Genomic DNA, 23,379 nt, shown 5'->3' on the forward strand with positions numbered 1-23,379 from the left:
GAGATATCAACTAGATGTCATTGTATTTACCTTCTGACACAGCCTAGGGTATGGAACCAATGTCAGACAGATGGGCTGACATTGGTTCCAGACTGACATTGGTTCCTATCATTGGATTTATCCAATGAAAGGCATTGGATAAATCCCTATTCCCTTGGGAAGCAGTGGGCTGCCATTGTGCGACGCCGTGTATATCAATGTTGAAGTTCCCGTGATAAATGAAAGTGCTACCTATGTGTTGCAAGATTGAAGGTTTTTGTTTGATGCGTATGCATCACCACCAATTCAGATTGTCCTGATATTATGAGGTCCCTGGATGTCCACCTATAGTGCTGGTGTATACCTTAAATAGAGATGTGTGTGTACCTGTCTAGCCCTCATAGTGAGAAGACCATTTTTCCAATTTCACCATCAGACTGAGGACCAGTTGTTACAAAGTGAGGACACTTTCTGGTCCTCACAAGCTTTTTTGCTAACAGTTAGGTTTAAGGCTAAGGTGTCAATGCGGTTATGGTTAGGGTAAGGTATGCATTGGTAATGGTTAGGTTTAGGGTTAGTTTTAGGGTTAGGACATAGAGAGGGTTGAAAATGACTGATAATCAATGGAAGTCAATGGTCTTCACAACATATAGCAGAATGAGTATGTGTGTGAGTGTGTGTGTGTGTGTGTGTGGGGGGGGGGGGGGTGTATGTGTGTGGGTCTGTGTGTGTGTGTTCTTACAAAGCTGTATGGGTGAGATTTTTGCCTCTGCTAAAGCCACTTTGATAGAATAACTGGACAATTGAGACCAAACTTTCAAAGCAAAATAAGAGAAAATATTTGGGTAGAAAGGCAAGGCAGAAAAAAAAATTTTGCAGATGCTAAGTTCCAGTGAGTTAATGAAACGCTACAGATTATATTGTGCGGGGATAATGTTTGTGATCAATCTCATTAAAGACATGCTCACATTTTCCACCCAACAATAAAGGCTATAATGCCAGAACTGAAAATGATGAAAAGCCTTCTGAAACAATGTAACAGGGACTTATGAAAACAATTTTACTTTTATCAGCTTAGTGTTTGTGTAGCGTATTTGGCAAGCTTGTTTAGTTTCTTATTATATCAAAAATCTAGACTACTTATATTACCTGGCTAACCATCACAAAAATCCATGACATGAAGTACTGTTCACCAAGGATGTTTGATAAATAGTAGTGACAATGATAAAAGTAATGACATAAAAACAGTTTTAACTATAAGTGCTTCAACCTTTCTATGGGCAGCTGGCTGTTTTCAGGTCTCTTTTGGTTCTTTGAAAGTAGATATTCAGCAAAAGTCATAGGTTGTTAATATCAAAACAACGCAAAATATAGACATTAACCTTGATTAAAATGTTATATTAAACTTTTTGTCATGTAGGATGAAAAAAATTATTATATTATATTCTAGACCATTTGATAAAATGCAATGCTGATATATTCCTTTTATAAACACACGTCATATCATGCAGCTTTAAATCACTGACCAGACATACATTTTCAAATTTTTCACATTTTCAGGTTTCTCTTTGTAAGTATTTTTAAGATGCCATCATACATTTCCATGTACTATGCTTTAGTTGAAAAATAAGTGTCTGTCATTTCTTTCAAGTATGTGCCAGATCATTTTGTACAGTGTTTGTGTTGTGTGCCTTATAATTACCCCTATGAGGTAAAATAGTTGTGACATGCCATGAGAAAAGGGAAAAGTAAGCAAGGCCAAAACTGAGAAAAAGGACAAAAGGCATTACATTTCTGAGAAGAGCGATTTTTTTTTACAGTAACACTTTCTTTTACAATACACCAATAACCATCTAATAACATGGTAATAAAATAGCAAGTTACACTATATTGCTGGGTAACTATATTGCAAAAACTTTATGGAGAATTGTCTAAGTGCTGTACTTCACATTTTAGGCAGACAAGTTAAAGTCATACTTACAAACCGTTATTACTGGGTAGCTCAGTCATTTCACCAACAGCAATAAATTGATGTGTTATTATGTAGAAAATGTTGGGAGCTGGAGAAGTACCACCTTCCTCCAGCAGAGTCCGCCGTGGATCCCCCTGAGTCGAGCCTCCTGCACAGCTGGAGCTCATTCCATCATTAGAGGATCCACAGTACTTAAGCTGTCTTCAGACCTTGCCTCAACGCCGCAGTGTTGATCCAGTTGGTTAGCACCTAAGCCTAGTATCTCTGAGAACCTTTGTTGACTTTTGAATCCAGACTGGATTCTAACTTTTGTCTCTGTCTTCCAGGAAACCAGTTTTTCTCCTGTGAAGCTCAGGAAGAGCTTAACCTGCCGAGCCTGCCCTCTGAGCCAAACCTGAAGCCTCTCTCTGAACTTCCATGCAGCTCTGGACCAAGAGCTGGAAACTCAAAGTCAAGGTCAGCTGACTCTTAAGAAGTAAGACGCTGAAGCAGCTTACGGACTCTGCTGAACAAACCATCTCCGGACCCAACAGTTTCCCTCTCAAGGCTTTAACCAAGAACCCTCAAGGTACAAATCTGAAACTGTCAAGAATCAAACTCCTATGCGCAACGCTAACTGAACTGTCTCTCACGCAGACTCCGGTGAACCAGTTTCCAAGGCCTGAACCAGATCCAGTCATTCTCTCTGTGCTTGTGACAATAAACTCTGTTAAACCTTTTACTCAAGTTTCCGTCTCAGTGGTGTTCTGCATTATTGGGTCACACCAGTGAACCCATCATGACAGAAAAATGTAGTTTATTACTTGGGATATAACAGAATACCAAACCTAGAAGACAGCAAACCAATCTAAATCGTAGCGTATCTTAACCAAATTGTATTTATATGTACCTTGAATTTGGTTTTATTTTCCTGATCATAAGGTACAATTTACTTTGTAATCTGGTGGTAGGTGATGGGCAATAATAAAAACCATTATGTGGTAACCTTACCATTACCATAAATGTCTCCTTTGTTACATAGTAACATACAATTGTATTAATTCCATGCAGGTGACTACTCTGAAATTATGTACCTTAATTTTTTGGGTAGTTACCAAATAATGTTTTTTCTTGTTACCATGTAATATAGTGTGACTTGTTATGCTATTACCATATTATGACATGGTTATTGATATACTGAAAAAGAAAGTGTTACCGCTTTAACATTGTAGTTCAGGAGGTTTAAAATGTTAAAGTTTGTGTTCAAACTTGTGCTTATCGGCATGGTGGGAAACCCAGCTCATTGACATAGAGGCTTTGTTTGGCTCAAAGCAAACTTTTGAAATGTGTTTTGGTTTAAAGTAAGCATATGCGTATTCTCTTCTATAGATAGGGTGAGATGTTGGCATACAACCACTTCTAAATGTTACACCTCAGCATACCAACAGTTTTTCCTAGCTTTTTCAGCATACCATGATTTCTACCTGCATCGCCGCTCGACCCGATCAACATCTCCACGGTTTACAGCATCTAGCCTATTTTTAGATAGAAAAAGCCATTAAAAGAAACTCATTGCTTTGACACAAAACACTTTCTGTACATTAGTGTGACCGCAGATGCTTTGGATGAGTGAGAAAAAGTGGAGGAAATACATGATCAAGGCTGTAATGTTTAGCTGGCTCTAAAACAGTCCTAAACAAACTGTAGCAGAGTTGAATGATAACAGCAGACTTCTAAATAATCTTCCGCTACAAAAAGAAACAGAGGTCAGACTCTGAAAACTAAAGGAAGGGCAATCAAACAAGATGTCAAGGAGAACACCATGACATGATAATAGGCAAGATCAGGGGTGGTGCTAGCTCTTTGCGGGCCCTGAGTACAAATACCATGTGGTGCCCCCATCTTGAAATGTACAATGATACAGGTTTTGTCAGAGTTTTCCTCTTTAATTTCAAAATAACTTTTCAATATTACTGCTTTTAAAAAAGCTCCAATAAATAAGAGGAGAAATTAAAACCTTGAAAAAAAAACAACCTTTAACTAGCTATGAGTTCAGTAGAGTGCTGAAACAATATACCTAGATGGGCCAAGAGATCCAGCTCACTTCTTCCAAAAACTCACAATATTCCATTGAGATTTTAATGCAAGTATAATTTTTTTTTCAGTGACTTAGACTTAGAAAGATTTATTTGTCATTTTGTTAACACAAGTGTAAACAAAAAGACATTTCGTTTGGAACAGCTCTCTGGACAATTTCAAGTGCAGCCTTGAAAAAAGTGATTAGCTTTATTTTATTTATTTTTTTTATTTCAAATATTGTCTCAAAATCCATTACAGTTATCAGCACACATTGTGACCATATAACTTAAAGTCTGACTCATTTTGTACCTCATATAGTATAGTCATGGCCCAAAGTATTGAGAATGACACAAATATTATATTTTCACATGATCTGCTGCCCTCTGGTTTTTATGTGTGTATGTCAGATGTTGTCATCACATACAGAAATACAACAGCAACCATATTATGAGTAACAAAAGCTTTTAATGACAAAATGAGTTAATGCAGAAAGTCAATATTTGCAGTGTTGCCCCCTCTTCTTCAGGATCTCTGCAATACTCCCTGGCATGCTCTCAATCAAATTCTGGACCAAATCCTGACTGATAGCAGTCCATTCTTGCACAATCAATGCTTGCATTTTGTCAGAATTCCTAGGTTTTCATTTGTCCACCCGTCTCTTTATGATTGACCACAAGTTTTCAATGGGATAAGGATCAGGGGAGTTTCCAGACCATGGACCCAAAATCTCTATGTTTTGATCCCTGAACCAGTTAGATATCCCCTTTGCTTTATGGCAAGGTGCTCCATCATGCAGGAAAAGGCATTGTTCATCACCAAACTGCTCTTGGACGGTTGGGAGAAGTTGCTCTCCGAGGACATTCTGGTACCATTCTTTATTCATGGTTGTTTTTTTAGGTAAGGCTGTGAGAGAGCCGACTCCCTTGGCTGAGAAGGAACCCCACACATGAATGGTTTCAGGATGCTTTACAGTTGGCTCCAAGAGTCTACGCCTCATAGTTTGTGCAGATGCACTCACACCTGCCTGCTGCCATTCCTGAGCAAGCTTTGCACTGCTGGTAGCCCGATCCCGCAGCTGAAACACTTTTAAGAGACGGTCCTGGCACTTGCTGGTCTTTTTTGGGTGCCCTGGAGCCTTTTTGGCAACAATGGAACCTCTCTCCGTGAAGTTCTTGATGATGTGATAGATTGTTGACTGAGATACAATCTTTCTAGCTGTGATTCTCTTTCCTGTTAGGCAATTTTTGTGCAGCGCAATGATGACTGCACGTGTTTCTTTAGAGATAACCATGGTTCACAGAAGAGAAACAATGATGCCAAGCACCAGCCTCTTTTTAAAGTGTCCAGTGGTGTCATTCTTGCTTCATCATGACAGATTGATCTCCAGCCCTCATCACCACCCACACCTGTGTTAATGGAGCAATCACTGAAACAATGTTAGCTGGTCCTTTTAAGGCAGGGCTGCAATGAAGTTGAAATGTGTTTTGGGGGATAAAGTTCATTTTCTGGGCAAATATTGCCTTTGCAATTAATTGCTCTTACACTGATCACTCTTTATAACATTCTGGAGTATATGCAAAAGTATATTGCCGTTATGAAAACTGAAGCAGTAGACTTTGTAAATACTAACATTTGAATCATTCTCAAAACTTGTGGCCATGAATGTAGGTTAAATGTTGCCACTAGGAATTAAATAATACTAAGTCTGTTAATTATCAATAGAGATAAGCAGAATCTAAAATAGATTCATATAGAATTCTGATGGTGAAATGTGGAAATGTAAAATAAAAGGCTAATTTTAGTTTAATAAGTTTATATCAGGGGCTTTTCCTATCAAGTTAGGCTATTCATTATACAGTAAAAGCCATTCAAAATTTTCCCACTTTCCTTGATGAGCCCGTGGCTGGTCCTCTGCTGGTCCCCTACAATTCCTTTTTAAGCATCAATCTTTTTACTAAAATATTCTTTCTGTTATGATCTGTGGACATTAAGATCTAAAGAGAAGCGCCTTCTCCCTGTAATTCAGTGAAAGGGTGGAGTCAGAGTAAAAAAAATTTGCAAAAGCAGGAGAAGGAGGGATTCATTCCAGTGGTTGGAAGTTGGAGGGGATTCTCTGGGAGTTACAGGGAGGTGCCATTCAGCTGGGGTTTGACTGCAAAGGGCCATTTTGAATTGTTGCTATTGTACATAGATGCAAGTCAAACATAATGCAACATTTCAGACAGTTTGTTCAAACCACGGGGTTTAGTAGTTATTTAACTATCAACTTGACTGTGTGCTATTTTCGATTCCAGTGTCATCTGTCTTACTGACAACAGCTGTTTAGACCACAATATAGCTAAATCATTGACGTTGCACTCTAGGAACTTTTGCAAAATAAAGACAGTTCATCATTCCCAGAACAAGAATATCTGAAACATTATAATCATGTTTTGACATAAATAAAATAAAAAAACATTATACAAAGGTAGACTTTTTAACTCTTACAATTTTTACAAGACAGCTGTGCAGAAAGTTGTTTAAAATAGGTGGTCATTAAACCAGCAGCTGAATACCAACATCCTAATTTGCCAGTATGGGGTTACAGTGCATTTTAAATTCTATTTAACTGTAGTCCATTAAGCAGTGCTTTCTATTCAATGTTATTCTTGTCTTGATCTCAATCAATGTGACAAGAGAGATAAAAAAGCACAACTCTGATCCAGATGCATGTGTCTGAGTGCATGCCTGAGCATACTTGTGGCTTTTAATGAATTTGCTCTCATCTCATCGCATAACCTCTTCTGCAGCAGAGCCACAAATCACTGGCCTGCTCTCTCTGCTTTGATATTTTGCTCTCAGGGACATGGGTGTGCCCTCCACACCCATGTGTTATTAAAACATGCTCGGCTGGATTATTATTTAATTGAATATTTTTTAAACTTGGAGCACATTTGCCTGAAATAGCTCCCGGGGTTCTGCATCACAATGATTATTTCTAAACAAACCATGTTTAATTGACAGCATGCCTCTACAGCTCTTTCCATCTGGAGGATGCTGTGTGACAACTTCCTTTAAATTACAAATATCAATCTGCCACAGTGGGAGCTCAGCTGCCAGTGGCCTCAAGGGGGTCCACATCAAAGCAACCAGCCTTCAAAACAATGGCATCAAAATAATAATAATAATAATCCTAGGTTTGCAAACTGGTTTGGCTCCTAATCTGTTTTCACTTGAGCACATTTCAGTTAACCTAACCAAACACATGAAAAGCATGCATTGTGATATAGCTAAAAGAAAAAATAAATAAATAAATAAATAAATAAATAAATAAATAAATAAATAAATAAATAAATAAATAAATAAATAAACAAAACAAAGCCAAGTAAAAGCACAGCTGCACAGATCTGATTTCTGTATGAAGGCTAACCTGAAGTTTGGCCCAGTGTGTGCTACTGGGTCAGCTCCGTGTGGCTCCAACCCTTTTTCCCCTGCGGCAGGGACCGACAGACGTTAGCACCGAGGGCTTCCAATCTGCCGTGTGATCAGGGTCTCTCCCTGAGCGAGTTCTTTCCTCATCACCGGCTGTCTGCCCACGGGGAATACCAGCACTATAGCACTCCAACCACCCGCTTATTGATAAACCTCACTGCAGGATTGCTTTCCCCTCCTTGGGAAAGCAATGGGTCTACATGGTGGCCTAATTCAATCAATGTTACTAGGGGAAAACACACACCGTCAATCACGGGGATAAGTCTAATTAAAGGCAACTTTGTCAGCTACTCTACAAATTGAGATGACCAAAAACAAAGGCACTGCTTAGCATGGAGAGTCCCTACTCACAGTACAGTACCCTCTGTACTCTACAAAGTAACCAGTTAAAGACATTTTGATATACACCCCAGATCATGTGCATTTAAAGATGTTGTACCACAGTAATCACAGAAAAGCACTGAAGTCAATTATTGGGTTCACAGAAGCTGTCACAGCTCCCCCAGAGTTAATTTGATTTCCTCTTGGGTGCTGTATTAGTTCCCCAGCTGTGTTTATAGCAGACATGGTGTGCAGCCTGCACACACTATCAGACATTTTGTTTTTAAACCCGTGGAATCCATACTGCATCACATACACAAAAAATGTTTAGTTGAAGTTATGTTTGCATTCAGGTGTAGATATGTTTCTAAAGTGGGGGCGGGGGCCGTATCTTATACACTAAATCACGTAGTACCAAATAGCAAACTAAAGAATCACCACAACTGTCTTTTCAAAAACAATTTCATAATCACTGCCTATATTTTCTTAGAAATCTTGCTATGTTGATAAATCTTGAAATGTATTCCGATTTATGTGTGTATTATTAGACACACAAGGATTAGATACTTGGCTGTTTAAATTAACTTAGGTAATCAAAGCATAACAATTGAACATTAAATGCAATCAAGCATTGAAAGCACCTGCTTTAACTTTTCTGTTGTCAGTGTACCTACCAATTGTAGAATATAACTAGTGAAAATATATAGATGCAAAAGAGGTGCAACAGTTATCCCTGGGTTTTGTTGAGTATTTGTGCATGCTTCTTAAAACACCTCTGGGCTTTGCACCATAGTGAGGCTAACACAGTGTGAATCAAATGAGCAGAGAAGTTCAAAGCAGTGCGGTAGAGACAGAAGCAGTTTAAAGTCAGTATTAGTGTCTGCTGCTTGAAATGTAACAATTTTGGGTAAATGATAGCGTGTCAGTTTGTATTGATTTGGATAGAAATTATTATCTTGCATGAAAATATTAAATGATTTGATAACTATATTAAACATAATTTACTGCAGGGAAATATCAATCTGTTGTGATTTAATGATGTTAAGGTATCAAAGATAATAAGAAAAGCTCTGTGTAATTATAGTTGGTTTATATAGGAATACAATTTGTCATTTCTTTGTTTTTGTTACTCCCCCAGAGCCTTAATGTGGTTTCTTCTACAAAGATTGCTTTTGGTGATAACCTTTAAATTAACCTTTAAACCTTTAGAGATTATTTAATCCTTAAAGGTGATGTTCGAAGCAAGATAAGGATTTGTGACACATTGCGATGGCTAAACCAGGTCTAGAACATCTCCTAAACTGAAATCTTTGTAGAATGTTAGCATTCTGCAGACTTCAGAACCTAATAGAAAATGGTCCAAGTCCAAAAAAAAAAAAAAAACGAGTAACCTAAGGATGTAGATAAATAAGCACGTGAGTATGGTACATCAGGATTTTGAAACGTTCCTTAATAATAACAATACAAGACACAAATAAAGATTTTGAAAGAAGTTTCAGTAACCATTAAATTCCTCACATTCAACCCAATTGAGCATCTGTTAATCCTGATGAAACAACAGGTCAGATCAAAGGAGGCCTAAGATCCTAACGTCCAGGACGGAAAAGTACTAAGGTCCTACTATCTCGATGTCGCTAAACACTATAGCCCACCTTCATCGTTTTGTTGGAATCAATACCTCCACAAGCTAGAGGTTTTGGCATTCAAACAAACAGGCTATTAGCCAGGGGGTCATAATTCTTTGCTTGATTATCGAATAGAAACATATTTATTTACAATATTTAGCTCAATTTACTTCAGAGTTGCCGCTGCACAAACTTTACAAAATGAGGCCAGACTCGAACAAAGGAGCTGTCTGTTTAAGCACCACGGACAGTTCCTGTCATCTTCCTACTGACTAGGCGCTGCCGGTGGGAGCGACGAGCTGCCAGTTATCCGCCGCACTTTGCAACATCAGACACAAGCGACTTTACGAATCCATTAAAGACTGGCTCTGCGCTCTAAGAAAATAAAACACACGCAGAGATTATGTTTTTTTATATAAAACACGCATGCTCCCCCGTATCTTGTTAGCTGGTAACAAGAGGCTACAGGCGTGGATCACCTCTAAGTGGACCCTGCAAGCTCAATTAGCTGTTGGCCACATGAAAAGCTTATAAGGAAGGAGGAGGGGGGCTGGTCTGACAGCTATGATTAAGGGTGGTTATTTCTGATCTTTGTGTCTTGTAAGATCCACAGCTTCGGTTGAGTTAGACTTTTAAGAGATGTGGCCGTCCTTGGCAAAACCTATAGGAGCCATGGAGAGAGGGACCTAACTAATGTAAGTTGGTTAATTTCAAGCACATGCTCACTTGCGGCTGATCCACCTTTTTATATGTACTGGGGATAAATAAACACCTTAAAAATACAGGTAGAAAGCCCAGTATAAAATATATAATCGTTTTTCCCAGCTCAGATTCCTGCGTCATGCGTCGGTATTCCTACAGTTCCACCCAACGATTCGCCTCGTTTTCCTCTATGGGGAACAAGTACAGTAGATCAGAATAAGTGTCATCGGTTGTTCCAACATGGTTAAATTTCCTTTCTCGCCTTCATACCTTAGGGACCATAATCCTAACGCCTGCGCGACTTGTATGGGCTATTTGACGCATACACTGATCCAGTCTTTTCAAATTGCACCTCTCTCTCTCTCTCCCTCACACACACACACAGACTTACACTCCCTCCACACACAGCATAAGTTTCATTTGTGTGTTTTCAGTGTCTGCTTTGTTGCTGAACCAGCAGCTGGTATAAAGAAGACATTGTGCGTATAATAAGGCTCGCCTTCGGGGAGATCTTCCGTTTCGCTTACACCTTTATCTAAATCCTCTCCTCAGTAAGATCCAGTGAGCCAGGCGGCTCACTGAATGTACAAGACACTGCACTGCAGAGGGCTCCTACAAAAATCTCCACGATTGAGCTTATGAAGCAAAACATTCGCTGAGATTTCGTTTTACAATCACTCAGTCCTTGGAGCATTTACAAGATATCCAATTGAAACTGATCTCACCGGATAGGTGCTGAAGTTCTTTCATCAAGCATTGACCTGATAATATTTCCTGCCCCTCTGTAATTTTTCTTGCATGGTTATTACATCATATTAAATACAGGTGTCTGAGGTTAACCTTTAAGTCAGATGGGACAAAAGCGCTTTTGGAATAATCAAAGAATCAGTTTGAATGTTCGTCGGAAAACTTTGCCAAATTGCGCCATAATACACATGCAAGCCTTGAAGTACAGAAGCAAAGCTGGCCTACCTTCAATTTGATTCCAAAATGGTACGAAGCCAAGTGTCAGTCAGCGTGGAAGGATCTGGACATCACAACTCCCGGTCAGCAGAGAAAATAAACGCGTGCGTACAGCGGCTGCAAGCAGGGGGTGATCTGTGTTTTAGCGAGGTCACCCATTCAGCCAGCCGTCCGACTGAAATTCAATCACAAAAATGAGGATTTATGTTTTCCTCGGTTCTTTCTGGAGGGGAAAAAAAGTGCGCCGATATCTTCACGCTCTTTTATAAAAGAGGTTGGACGGGTGAGATAAAGGTGGGGGTTTTGGGGTTTTTTTTTTACAGCCTAGAAGACATGATATGGCAAAAAGACACTTTCACCCTCTTTTAAAAAAAATGTATGAACCGAGTTCTACGCAAATCTCGCCGAATTAGAAATCCACTCCTGCTTTCTTCCCAAACGCAAATTAGTTGGTGCGATCCCCGTGGAGATGAGAAGGGGAGAGAAAAATGTAAGGATAAAATCGCCAGATCCAGTGAGTGTGTGTGTGGGGGGGTTCCCTCTACAGCTCCATTGCTCACGATGAGAGTACTCTCTCTCCACGGTCCTAGTGCACCACACACCGTCCCTGCCGATTTTAACGCACGCCGCCGCTGCACCTGCAGTCTGTCATCCCCATCGATTAAACAGTGAAATGGATGAGGAGAAAAGAAATTCCAGCAGACATCTATAACTCAACTCAAAGCCCCGCCGCTGAACGGAGAACGGATGGATGTGCAGAGATGATCCTCACTTGTTGGTAGGAGGGAGAAGATTGAAAAGCGAGAGAAGGAGGAAAGAGGTAGAGAGGGGGGTGAGAGCGTAGGAAAACAGAAAAAAATGTAGAATGTGTATAAAACAGGGGCGGAGCTAGATATTAAACAAGATAGGCTACATATAAACAATATGCAGGCTTAAGTTTTGATTTGCATTCGTTCATATATAGAGAAATAAACCACAATAAATTAGAATAACGCTGAAAATTGCAGTAGTTTGATTCCAATAGCAAAATTCCTGTTCATTATACACACTGATAATTGCATCCTGATTTATATGATTATGGCTTACAGCAAAGTTGACAGTGCCTCAAAACGTTAACTTTATATCACATTAAATAAAAATAAAAACAGAGAAATTGAACATAGACGGACACTGCTGTGATCTGTGTTCAAGGTATGCAATTACAAAAGAAAATGGATATTTAGAGCGTTGTGCCCAGGTATATTCATAGAAAAGATGAATGGTAGAGCGTGTATACAAGCCTTGATGAGATATTTAAGCCAAATCAACCATAATTTAGTTGGAGAAGCATAATACATGGACTGAGGCTATAGTCAGAGCCTTCAAGAGCCTCCATGGACACACAGATGATATGTCATGCTAAAATTTTCATATTTCTTGTTTTAAACCACTTCTTAACCCGAGATGCATCAGATGAGGGATCTCTGACTTTTTCTAAATCCATACCGCCAAGTAGTATTCACATTTCGGTTAACTTACAGCTTTCTAATTTGGAGATTTATATGCCACAAGGAATGTTCTGAGCTTTTATAGTGCATATTTTGATAATAGCTTGCTTCACAACACAATTATATCTCGACAGTACATCATTCTTTTAATGTATCATTGTTACTGAATAATTTCCTTCTAGTGTAACTATAGCGGACTCTTTAGAATTAACTGGAGATTTTCCTCAGCTGAGAAAATATATGCTTTGGTAAGTGTTCTGCTAATATGGGAATGCCTACACCAGCTGTGCAAGTTCTTGATGCCTCAGCCTCTGAAAGGGACCCTCAAATAGTCTCTTTGATCAAAAAACAGTATGAAAGAATTGGTGAGCTTATTCTAACATATGGTAGACCAAAAACCAGACACAAAAACTGTACTAGATCCAACTATTTAATTTTAAAAAGTTTTTAAATTGGATTCATTGTGATAAAAATAATAATAATTGAACTTAATTGATGTCAAATTGGAGAAAGTTACCTTTGCATTTAACTCATCCCATAGTGGAGGCTGTGGGGATCAAACCGAATACTTGCAACCTTCTCAGAGCACAAGCACACTGCTCTTACCACAAGGCCAACATACAAATTATATATGTAATACATAAATGCCCAAAGTTCAGTATTGCTGGTCTCCGATTTTATCAAAGAAGATTTGCAGTTTTTCCACTATGTCAGACTCACTATGGTGAAAATGGGGACGAGCACATAGGATGGCCTTACGTAAACATATCCCCAGAATGATTGACAATTAGGAGGACCAATTATTTTGATGATCCACCCAGAAAATGAACATCTTCCACTATACCTTTAAAGGAGAAGTTCGGTTTTTTACACTTTAAGCCCATTTTCTGTAGTGTCCAGGATGAAATCGAATGAAGGACACCAAAATTTTGACAATTGGTCCTGTCTCTGCTTTTTGGCTCATTTAGAATCAACCCCTGGCTGCTTTAGAATGGCTAGCATAGAGCATGTCCGATAATGTCCTTAAAACAACCTTAAACGTTCTTTTTTTTAAATATGCTACTCACCGTGTCGTCAGCGCTGTTCAATGACGTTCCAAAAAAAGTTTTGTGAAGAAAAAACGTTCCTGTAGTGTTTTATTTAGCATTTTGTAAATCCCATTGAGTTCTGTAGGAATAGTCAATATTCCGCTGCCACCGGAAACGGAAATGGGGCCTGTTTACACAGTTGTAGTCTTTTCGCTTCACTCTGTGTACTCCGACGTCGAGAATCAAGAATCCACCTTTCGTATTCCATTTTCAGAGTTTTTTAAAGTGTTTAACAGAGACGTTAGCACCTCGACGTCGGAGTACGCAGAGTGAAGCGAAAAGACTACAACTGTGTAAACAGGCCCCATTTCCGTTTCCGGTGGCAGCGGAATATTGACTATTCCTACAGAACTCAATGGGATTTACAAAATGCTAAATAAAACACTACAGGAACGTTTTTTCTTTACGAAACTTTTTTTGGAACGTCATTGAACAGCGCTGACGACACGGTGAGTAGCATATTTTTAAAAAAGAACGTTTAAGGTTGTTTTAAGGACATTATCGGACATGCTCTATGCTAGCCATTCTAAAGCAGCCAGGGGTTGATTCTAAATGAGCCAAAAAGTAGAGACAGGAGCAATTGTCAAAATTTTGGTGTCCTTCATTCGATTTCATCCTGGACACTACAGAAAATGGGCTTAAAGTGTAAAAAACCGAACTTCTCCTTTAAGGTTTTGCACTAGGAGAAATAAGTCTATTACACAAAGCAGGTTTAACTAAATCAGATTAAATACCTTGGCTCTAAATTGATCTAGCCATAGATTGGAAACTCTGGCTGTGTTCGAATTTGGCGGCTGTGTCAAATCTTATAACTACTAGTGAGTCTCCTCCTAAGAATGAAGACTGGCTTCCTCTAGTGGATGTGATAGCACTAATGGTACTACTTTGTAGAACTAATGCTCCTTAATTTTTCTACAAATAATAGCTATCCAAATGAGCTATGCAATACTTTGTTGAAAACTTCTGCATAATCTGAAAATCGCAACACCGTACTAATAAGAAGTGCCTCTGTATACTTATTTATTTTTGGCCTGTGTGCTGGTCCTCAGCTCTAAGGCTATCATGGATGGAGCAAGCTACTGTTCTTCAAACAGTTTATTTTATGTATTTAAATTAAATATACTGGTTTCTAAAACTAAATACATAAAACTGATGATTATGTAATTTAAATACATTAGCATTATTATAGAAATTAATATGAATAATCCATCCATCCATCCATTGTCTGGCTTAATCCTGAGTGGGGTCGCGAGGGATGCTGGTGCATATCTCCAGCTCTCTACGGGCGAGAGGCGGGGTCCATGCTGGACAGGTCGCCAGTCCGTCGCAGAATATGAATAATGTACGGTTTGTTTATTAGGTTTGTGTTAAAAGGATCTAAAAAAAAAAAGAAGTAAATGTAAGTTTTTTATGTAACAAAATTACTTAAATCTTAAAAATTTTGGTAAAATATTTTTTGGGAGTGTAGGTGTGTCACAGTGAATAGGTGAATTTAGACGCATCTTTCCCATTGCATTCCAGATAATTACACTTAATACCTTCCTGTTAAGAATGGTTTAAATAAAAAAACAACACAGAAACTGTTGTCAATACCTAATAGGCATTTTTTGTTGCTTTGTTTTTATCTGACATGATTCAGTGAAATTAACGCATCTGTGTGTGACCATGAGAACACAACCAATCCTATCAGAATGGTGCTCTCTGTAAAGAGATGAGGAAGGAAAGAGCTTATTTGAATAACTGCTAACGCTGTGGGCTCAAGAAACTAGTCACAGACATTTCTGCCTCCACAGTTTTTCTTTCAAAGCACAAGTGGGTACCTGACCATCATTTCGCCTCCAGAAAATATGAAGGCTGACTGACATGACATAAATCCTCCTCTTCATTTATCTTAGAAAAAAAAAACACTCCACTCGCTCACTCACTCACTCATTCACTCGCTCTCTCACTCACTCACTCACTCACTCACTCACTCACTCACTCACTCACTCACTCACTCACTCACTCACTCACTCACTCACTCACTCACTCAATTCTTTAATATTAAAATATCAAGGGGATAAATGGCGCATGACTGATGCCATAGAAACTATAAAAAGATCACATGACTCCATCACTCTCCCACACTTCTCTCTTATTTAATTCTCAGCAGCTGATTTGTCCAGTCTCTCTCTCTCTGTTCAGTTTTACAACATATGCACAAATTTTACAGATAACTCAATGCAACATTTGGAAATAATTGAATGATTTGAAACAGACACAATCTTTACTTTTAGAAGCAATATCTTGAAGCGTTATGTCCTCATTTTCACAACAGACAGAAATAGACTCCGCAGCCAAACACAGTCAGATAAAGAAACAATTATCTGTTAGTCTAAATTGAAAACATTAGGGGGAGTGGTTCCTATCTTTAGCCCACACAAGATCAAATCTAACTGTGGATTTCTGCGTTGTTACATTTGTCATGTTCATGAATCAATTCAAACTTTAATGTTTTTAAGAGAAATATTACATTTTAAAAGAACATTTGTTTTTGCTCAAACAATGTAAATGTTTGTGAGTAATGTTTGAAAAAGTCAGTGTGCTTGTCTTAAGTAATTATCAGTTAAAAGAGTCTTTATGTAGGCATCAGAACTGTACCCTTCAATTTACAGGTGCAACTTGCCATGATAATTATAACTATTTTATTAATAGGATTCAATCATAAAACTTAGATTGATTTTATTCAAGTTTTTACATCAAATTTTGTTATATTAGAAAGACTCATAGTAAACAAAGACTCTCATTTATGTTTCTCAGGAAATATAAATGAAAACAGAAAGAAAAAAGAATAACATTCATAATCTTCCACAGCTTTCCAAATGCTTGAATAAAACTATTTGTAAACAGCCAGCCTTTTTAGCAATTTTCATTTGCTTCCTTCCTGATGGATATGGTCAATGACTGTCTGCTGGACAAATATAAATTAGCAGTCTTTACAAAGAATATAAAAGCCATAAGCAAACGTAATAGTTTTTATTAAAAACTATTTAAAAATAACATTTTTAGATAAACTAATATTTTGCTTTTTCAACCTTAATTTAAAGGTAACACATGAAGCAGACGAACTGGAACACCTGGACTCATTATAACATATTTTTATTTTATTTTCCACTGGTTTTAATTACAGTACTTTATGTTGGAATAGTGAGTGGTAATTATAGTCTTCCTCAATCTCCAGGGTGTTGGGATCTGGGGATGTACCACCTTCCTCCAGCAGAGTGTGCCGTGGGTCTCCTGGGCTGGAGCCCTCCAGCACATCTGGAGCTCGTCTGCTCATCAGGAGACCTTCTCTACATAAGTATGGAGAGATATTTGTGCCATCGGTTTGAGCGCGCAGAAACCAATCCGAGCGCGCAGTGAGACAACACGCGCGCGCGCAAAACCGGTCTGGCGCGCGCTCAACTCTGAAAAACCCTCTCAACACACTGTTCTCGCGCTCAGTTTCATCTCTGCGCGTGCTCGAATCCGTCTCTGCTCGCGCTTGCTCTCCTGCTCTCTCTCCGCGCTCAACACCAGCTGTGCGCTCGGCTGTTTCTCCGCTCGCTCGACTCTCTGCGCTCGCAACTTCAGCAATGTATGTAAATGAACCATACCATCAGCCAATCACACTCAGCTTCTTTTCATCCAATGAAAGCATTCCTTCCTTCTTCTTCTTTTCTATCATGGCGGTTCGCAAGCAACTTCAAGGTGCATACCGCCACCTACTGTTCATGAGTGTGTAGCAACATTGTTTTACATCTATTAAATTCTATTTTTTAATTTTGCATTCTGAAGATAACTAAATAATGCTTTCCTTAATCTATAAACATCCTTTATATTTCCTTTATTTCCCAATAATCCTTTAAGACTCCATTCTTGGCCTGTCATTTCAACTACTCTTCTCAATTTTTCCCTTTCAGGTTCATATGTTTTACAGTTCATTAATATGTAAGCATTCGTTCCAAATACTACATCCGGTTAGATGAAAAAAAATACATAAATAAATAAAAACACAATCAGGAAAATCAAACAACTCTTACAGTTATTTTGTCAACATTCCTAAGATAGTACTATAAAATATCTTGAATTATCTCAAATAAACTTCAGTAAAACAGTTATTAGATCATTGCCTCATCCATCTCTTTTACCTGCTATTGACATGGATTTAAATTTGATGTTTTAAAAGAAAAATAAGGAGGATATTTCAGGTTCCAGTATGGTTCAACAATATATAGATAAAAAATATTATGGATATGTTAAATTTTTTATGGATGCTTCAAAATATTCCAATATTAGGAATGGTGTTTTGTTTTAGTTTCATAATTTATTTTTAAATCGGGTAAAAGAATCAGTGATGGAATTCAGCCTACAAAGGAGAAATGTTTTGGATCATATTGGCCTTACAATGGATTGAAGAAATCGTTCCATTAAGAAGTTTAGTTTGCTCTGATTTTAGATCAGCGACCGTTATATTAATTTAAACGCAATTATTCAGACAGCAGACCTGATCTGAAATTTAACAATTATTATTTAGAAGACCTTTTACAGATGGACTCTAAATAAGAGGGTTATTCTTTATTATATATATTAAAAAGAATAATTTGATAAACAGGATTTTTCAGTTGGTGGCGGTAATTGTTGTTTGCCAACCTCCATAAAAAACAACAAAAAGAAGAAACACCCGCCACAAAAGCTAAGAGTAAGGCCAATATGATCCAAAACATTATCTATATACTGTTGAACCATACTTGAACCTGAAATATCCTCCTTATTTTTCTTTTAAAACAGCAAATTTAAATCCATGTCAATAGCAGGTAAAAGAGATGGATGAGGCAATGATCTAATAACTGTTTTACTTAAGTTTATTTGAGATAATTCAAGATATTTTATAGTACTATCTTAGGAATGTTGACAAAATAACTGTAAGAGTAGTTTGATTTTCCTGATTGTGTTTTTATTTATTTATTTATTTTTTTTTCATCTAACCAGATGTAGTATTTGGAACGAATGCTTACATATTAATGAACTGTAAAACATATGAACCTGAAAGGGAAAAATTGAGAAGAGTAGTTGAAATGACAGGCCAAGAATGGAGTCTTAAAGGATTATTGGGAAATAAAGGAAATATAAAGGATGATTATAGATTAAGGAAAGCATTATTTAGTTATCTTCAGAATGCAAAATTAAAAAATAGAATTTAATAGATGTAAAACAATGTTGCTACACACTCATGAACAGTAGGTGGCGGTATGCACCTTGAAGTTGCTTGCGAACCGCCATGATAGAAAAGAAGAAGAAGGAAGGAATGCTTTCATTGGATGAAAAGAAGCTGAGTGTGATTGGCTGATGGTATGGTTCATTTACATACATTGCTGAAGTTGCGAGCGCAGAGAGTCGAGCGAGCGGAGAAACAGCCGAGCGCACAGCTGGTGTTGAGCGCGGAGAGAGAGCAGGAGAGCAAGCGCGAGCAGAGACGGATTCGAGCACGCGCAGAGATGAAACTGAGCGCGAGAACAGTGTGTTGAGAGGGTTTTTCAGAGTTGAGCGCGCGCCAGACCGGTTTTGCGCGCGCGCGTGTTGTCTCACTGCGCGCTCGGATTGGTTCCTGCGCGCTCAAACCGATGGCACAAATATCTCTCCATACATAAGCAGCTGCCAGACCTTCCTTCAACGCTGCAGTGTTGACCTAGTTTGGTTAGCAAACCTGAGCCTCTGTTACCTGAAAGAATTATCTCTAGAGAGAAACCTGATTCTAATCTGCCTCTGTCTTTGCTCACAGGAAACCTGTCTCAAGTCTGAAGCTCTGGATGAGCTTAACCTGCCTGCCAGCCCTGGTGAGCCAAACCTGAAGATTCCAATCTGGATTTCTCCTGCTGCTCTCAGAGAAGAGCTGGAAACTCTGATCAAGGTCTGCCATTCAAAGTCAGAAGCTAGACGCTGCTGCTGCTTGTGCACTCTGCTGAACCAACCATCTCTGGACCCAACGGTTCCCTCTCTCACAAGTTAAGCCTGGACTTCTTCAAGGTAGACTCAGAATTATCTAAAGACTCAATTAATCATCTGACTGCCTGGCTAATCAAACTGTCCGTCTCTGCAGACATCAGTGAACCCAACCCGGACCAGTACCTGAACCAGTTCATGTCTTTGTGTGATAACCTCTTTCAATAAACTCTGTTAAACTTTTACTCAGCCTCCGTTTGTGTTCTGCATTTGGGTTTAGCCTTAAACCAATCATGACAGAACACTGCGGCTAAATACAAAACCCAGCAAATCACCTCGGGAGGAGGCTCGAGGAGCAGGATGCCTAAATCCAAGGACATGGATTTAGGCATCCAAGGACTTTCGCTGGCTATTTCAGAAATGCTAACGCTACGCCAGTAGAACTTCCTGTTCCGGAACCACTTCTGCTTCTAAGGTCACCAGCAGTGACGTCATTTCTGGAGTTCCGTCCGAGTCCTCCTGAAAGATTTTCAGGTAACCAAAAGGATTGTAAAGGATTTTTGTTCCAGTGTAGTTTGCTTTTTGAGCACTCCCCCGGCAGTTTTCCGAACGATAGGAAGGAAATTTCCTTCATTCTCTCTCAACTTACTGGACGAGCCCTTGAATGGGCGGAGGCAAGGTTCTCTTCTGAGTCCAGCTTTTTATGTACTTTTTCTGAGTTTTATCTGAGTTTTCCCAAGTTTTTAACCATGACTCAGACAAAACTATTGATTCCCAAGCCCTGCTAAATTTAAAGCAGGGAAATTCTACAGTGGCTGAGTTCTCCATTGACTTCCGGGTGAAAGCCGCAGCCTCAGGTTGGAACGAGTGTGCACTTAAGAGTGCTTATTTCAAGGCTTTAAATGATAACATCAAAGACGAACTCGCCACAATCGACGAACCTGCTAGTTTGGAGCATTTAATCCGTTTATCCATCAGATTGGATAATAGACTTCGGACTAGAAATAACTCTAGGCAAAGAAGCCTCAATTTTTCTGTTTCTGCTCCTGCATTTAACAATGCTTCTGTTTTTTCTGGATCCCCAGAACCCAGTTCCAAGCCAAAGTCTAAGAACCAGACTCTTTCAGTGCCTGTCCATGTCTCTCACTCTGAAGGAACGGAAGCCGAACCCATGCAGATTGGACACACAAGGCTATCCCCTGAAGAAAGACAACGAAGATTTAGAGGAAATCTGTGTCTGTACTGTGGTGAGACTGGCCATTTCATTGCTTCGTGCCCGGCTAAACTAAAAGCCAGGGCCCGTCAGAGGAACTGAGGAGTCTGACGGGCCATCTAAAATCTGAAAAAACTCCTCATTTATTGTTGCCAGCTACCCTTTTCTTTTCTCAGCAGAATCTCACTTTATCAGCATTTATCGTGCAAAAGAAATCTCATTGATTCAGATCTGGTCCAGCAGTTAAAGATTGAGACTGTCCCTTTAACCAAGCCTCTCAGAGTATCAGCTCTAGATGGAAAGAAGCTTCATCAAGTCACTCATCAGACACAACCTTTAGAACTTCTTATCTCTGGAAACCATCGTGAGATGCTAACATTTTTTGTTTTTCCCTCAGCATGCTCCCCTCTGTTGCTGGGATTCGAGTGGCTGGAACGTCACAACCCCCATATCAACTGGGCTGAACGCCATATAGAGTCGTGGTCCACTTCCTGTCACAAATCTTGCCTTCGTTCTGTGGCTCCTACTATTCAGTCCCCTAGAGGTAGGGGGGAGATGGACTCTCCTGACCTTAATTCTGTTCCTCCCGAGTATCATGATCTGGCACCAGTCTTCAGTAAGGTCAGTGCGACGTCTCTTCCACCTCACAGACCATATGACTGCGCCATTGACTGTGCCCCCCTTCCCAGCAGTAGACTATATAACATCTCCAAACCAGAATGCGAAACCATGGAGAAATATATCAATGAGTCTCTAGCTGCTGGAATTATTCGTCCATCTTCATCTCCTCTCGGTGCTGGTTTCTTTTTTGTGGGTAAAAAAGATGGTTCCCTCCGACCCTGTATTGACTACAGAGGCTTGAATCAGATAACCGTCAAAAATAAGTACCCCCTACCATTACTGTTATCAGCTTTTGAACCTGTTCAGGGTGCAACAGTGTTCACCAAACTCGATTTAAGAAACGCCTATCATCTCCTTAGAATGAGAGAAGGAGATGAATGGAAGACAGCCTTTAAGACCCCCTTAGGACAATTTGAATATTTGGTCATGCCTTTTGGTCTCACAAACGCTCCTGCTTGCTTCCAAGCTCTAGTCAACGACATCCTCAGAGATTTTTTTAATGTTTTTGTATACATCGATGATATTTTGATCTACTCCAAGAACCTATCAGACCATAAGAAACATGTCCGTCTAGTTCTTCAGAGACTATTGGAAAACAAACTCTTTGTGAAAGCTGAAAAATGTGAATTTCACCAACCATCTGTCACTTTTCTAGGGTTTGTGCTCGAGGGCGGGCAGGTGAAGCCATCCGAAGACAAAATAAAGGCAGTTCTGGACTGGCCGACACCTGAAAACCGCAAGCAGCTTCAGAGGTTTCTTGGGTTTGCAAACTTCTACCAACGTTTTATAAGCAACTACAGTCAAACAGCTCTACCCCTCACAACTCTGACTTCTGTGAAGAAGACATTTCAATGGACACCTGAAGCCGAAAGTGCTTTCAATAAATTAAAGAACCTGTTTTCCAGAGCACCCATCCTTATCCAGCCAGATCCCTCTAAACAGTTTATCTTAGAGGTGGATGCATCTGACTCCGGTGTAGGAGCTGTTTTATCTCAGCAGTCAGACTCTGACCAGAAAACTCACCCCTGTGCATTCTTTTCACGCAGACTCTCACCAGCGGAGCAAAATTATGATGTTGGAGACCGAGAACTTCTTGCCATTAAACTCGCCCTGGAGGAATGGAGACACTGGCTCGAGGGGGCCGAGCATCCAGTATTGGTTTGGACAGACCACAAAAACCTGGCTTATCTCCAATCGGCAAAACGATCAAACCCACGTCACTCAAGATGGTCTTTATTCTTTTCTCGTTTCAACCTCATCATTTCTTACAGACCTGGTTCCAAGAACGTCAAGCCCGATTCTCTCTCTCGTCTGTACTCCACTGATCAACCTGAGACACCCGAGCCTGTTCTTCCTGCCTCCTGTACGATTGGAGTCGTTTCCTGGGAGATCACTGATCTCATCAACTCTGCCCTGGCCTCTGAACCTGACCCAGGTAACGGTCCTCCAAATAAAACTTATGTTCCGTATTCCGTCAGATCCCGACTGATCCAGTGGATGCATGCAGCAAAATTCTCCGCCCATCCTGGAGTGAGCAGAACCATTGCCCTCATAACCAGACGTTTTTGGTGGCCATCACTTCACAGAGATGTTAAGGAGTACGTTCTGGCTTGTCCCATCTGGTCGTGAGCTGTCGTCACCTGTTAGATGATCGTGGTCCCCAGTTCATCTCACAGGTCTGGAAAGCTTTCTGTTCAGCGTTAAACTGCAAGTTCTCTCTCACCTCTGGTTATCATCCTCAGTCTAATGGGCAGACGGAGAGGATGAATCAACAACTCGAGTCCACTCTCCGCTGCCTAACATCTAACAACCCTACTGACTGGAGTCAGTTTCTGACCTGGATCGAGTACGCCCATAACTCATTGAAATCTGCTTCTACTGGTTTATCCCCGTTCCAAGTTTCCATAGGTTATCAGCC

General features: G+C 39.6%; 1 protein-coding gene across 1 annotated transcript in view; it reads right to left on the bottom strand.

The window, feature by feature from the left end:
* Positions 1-11,919, bottom strand: part of LOC119792840 (interleukin-1 receptor accessory protein-like 1-A) — a gene marked incomplete at its 3' end in the record, with an annotated part of 224,291 nt that extends 212,372 nt beyond the window's left edge. The window contains exon 1 of the mRNA XM_038299665.1: positions 11,101-11,919. The remainder of the gene's footprint in view (positions 1-11,100) is intronic.
* Between the last annotated feature and the right edge of the window lie 11,460 nt (positions 11,920-23,379).

The sequence above is a fragment of the Cyprinodon tularosa genome, unplaced genomic scaffold (assembly GCF_016077235.1).
Source record: "Cyprinodon tularosa strain WSP-4 unplaced genomic scaffold, ASM1607723v1 ctg432, whole genome shotgun sequence".
Lineage (NCBI taxonomy): Eukaryota > Metazoa > Chordata > Actinopteri > Cyprinodontiformes > Cyprinodontidae > Cyprinodon > Cyprinodon tularosa.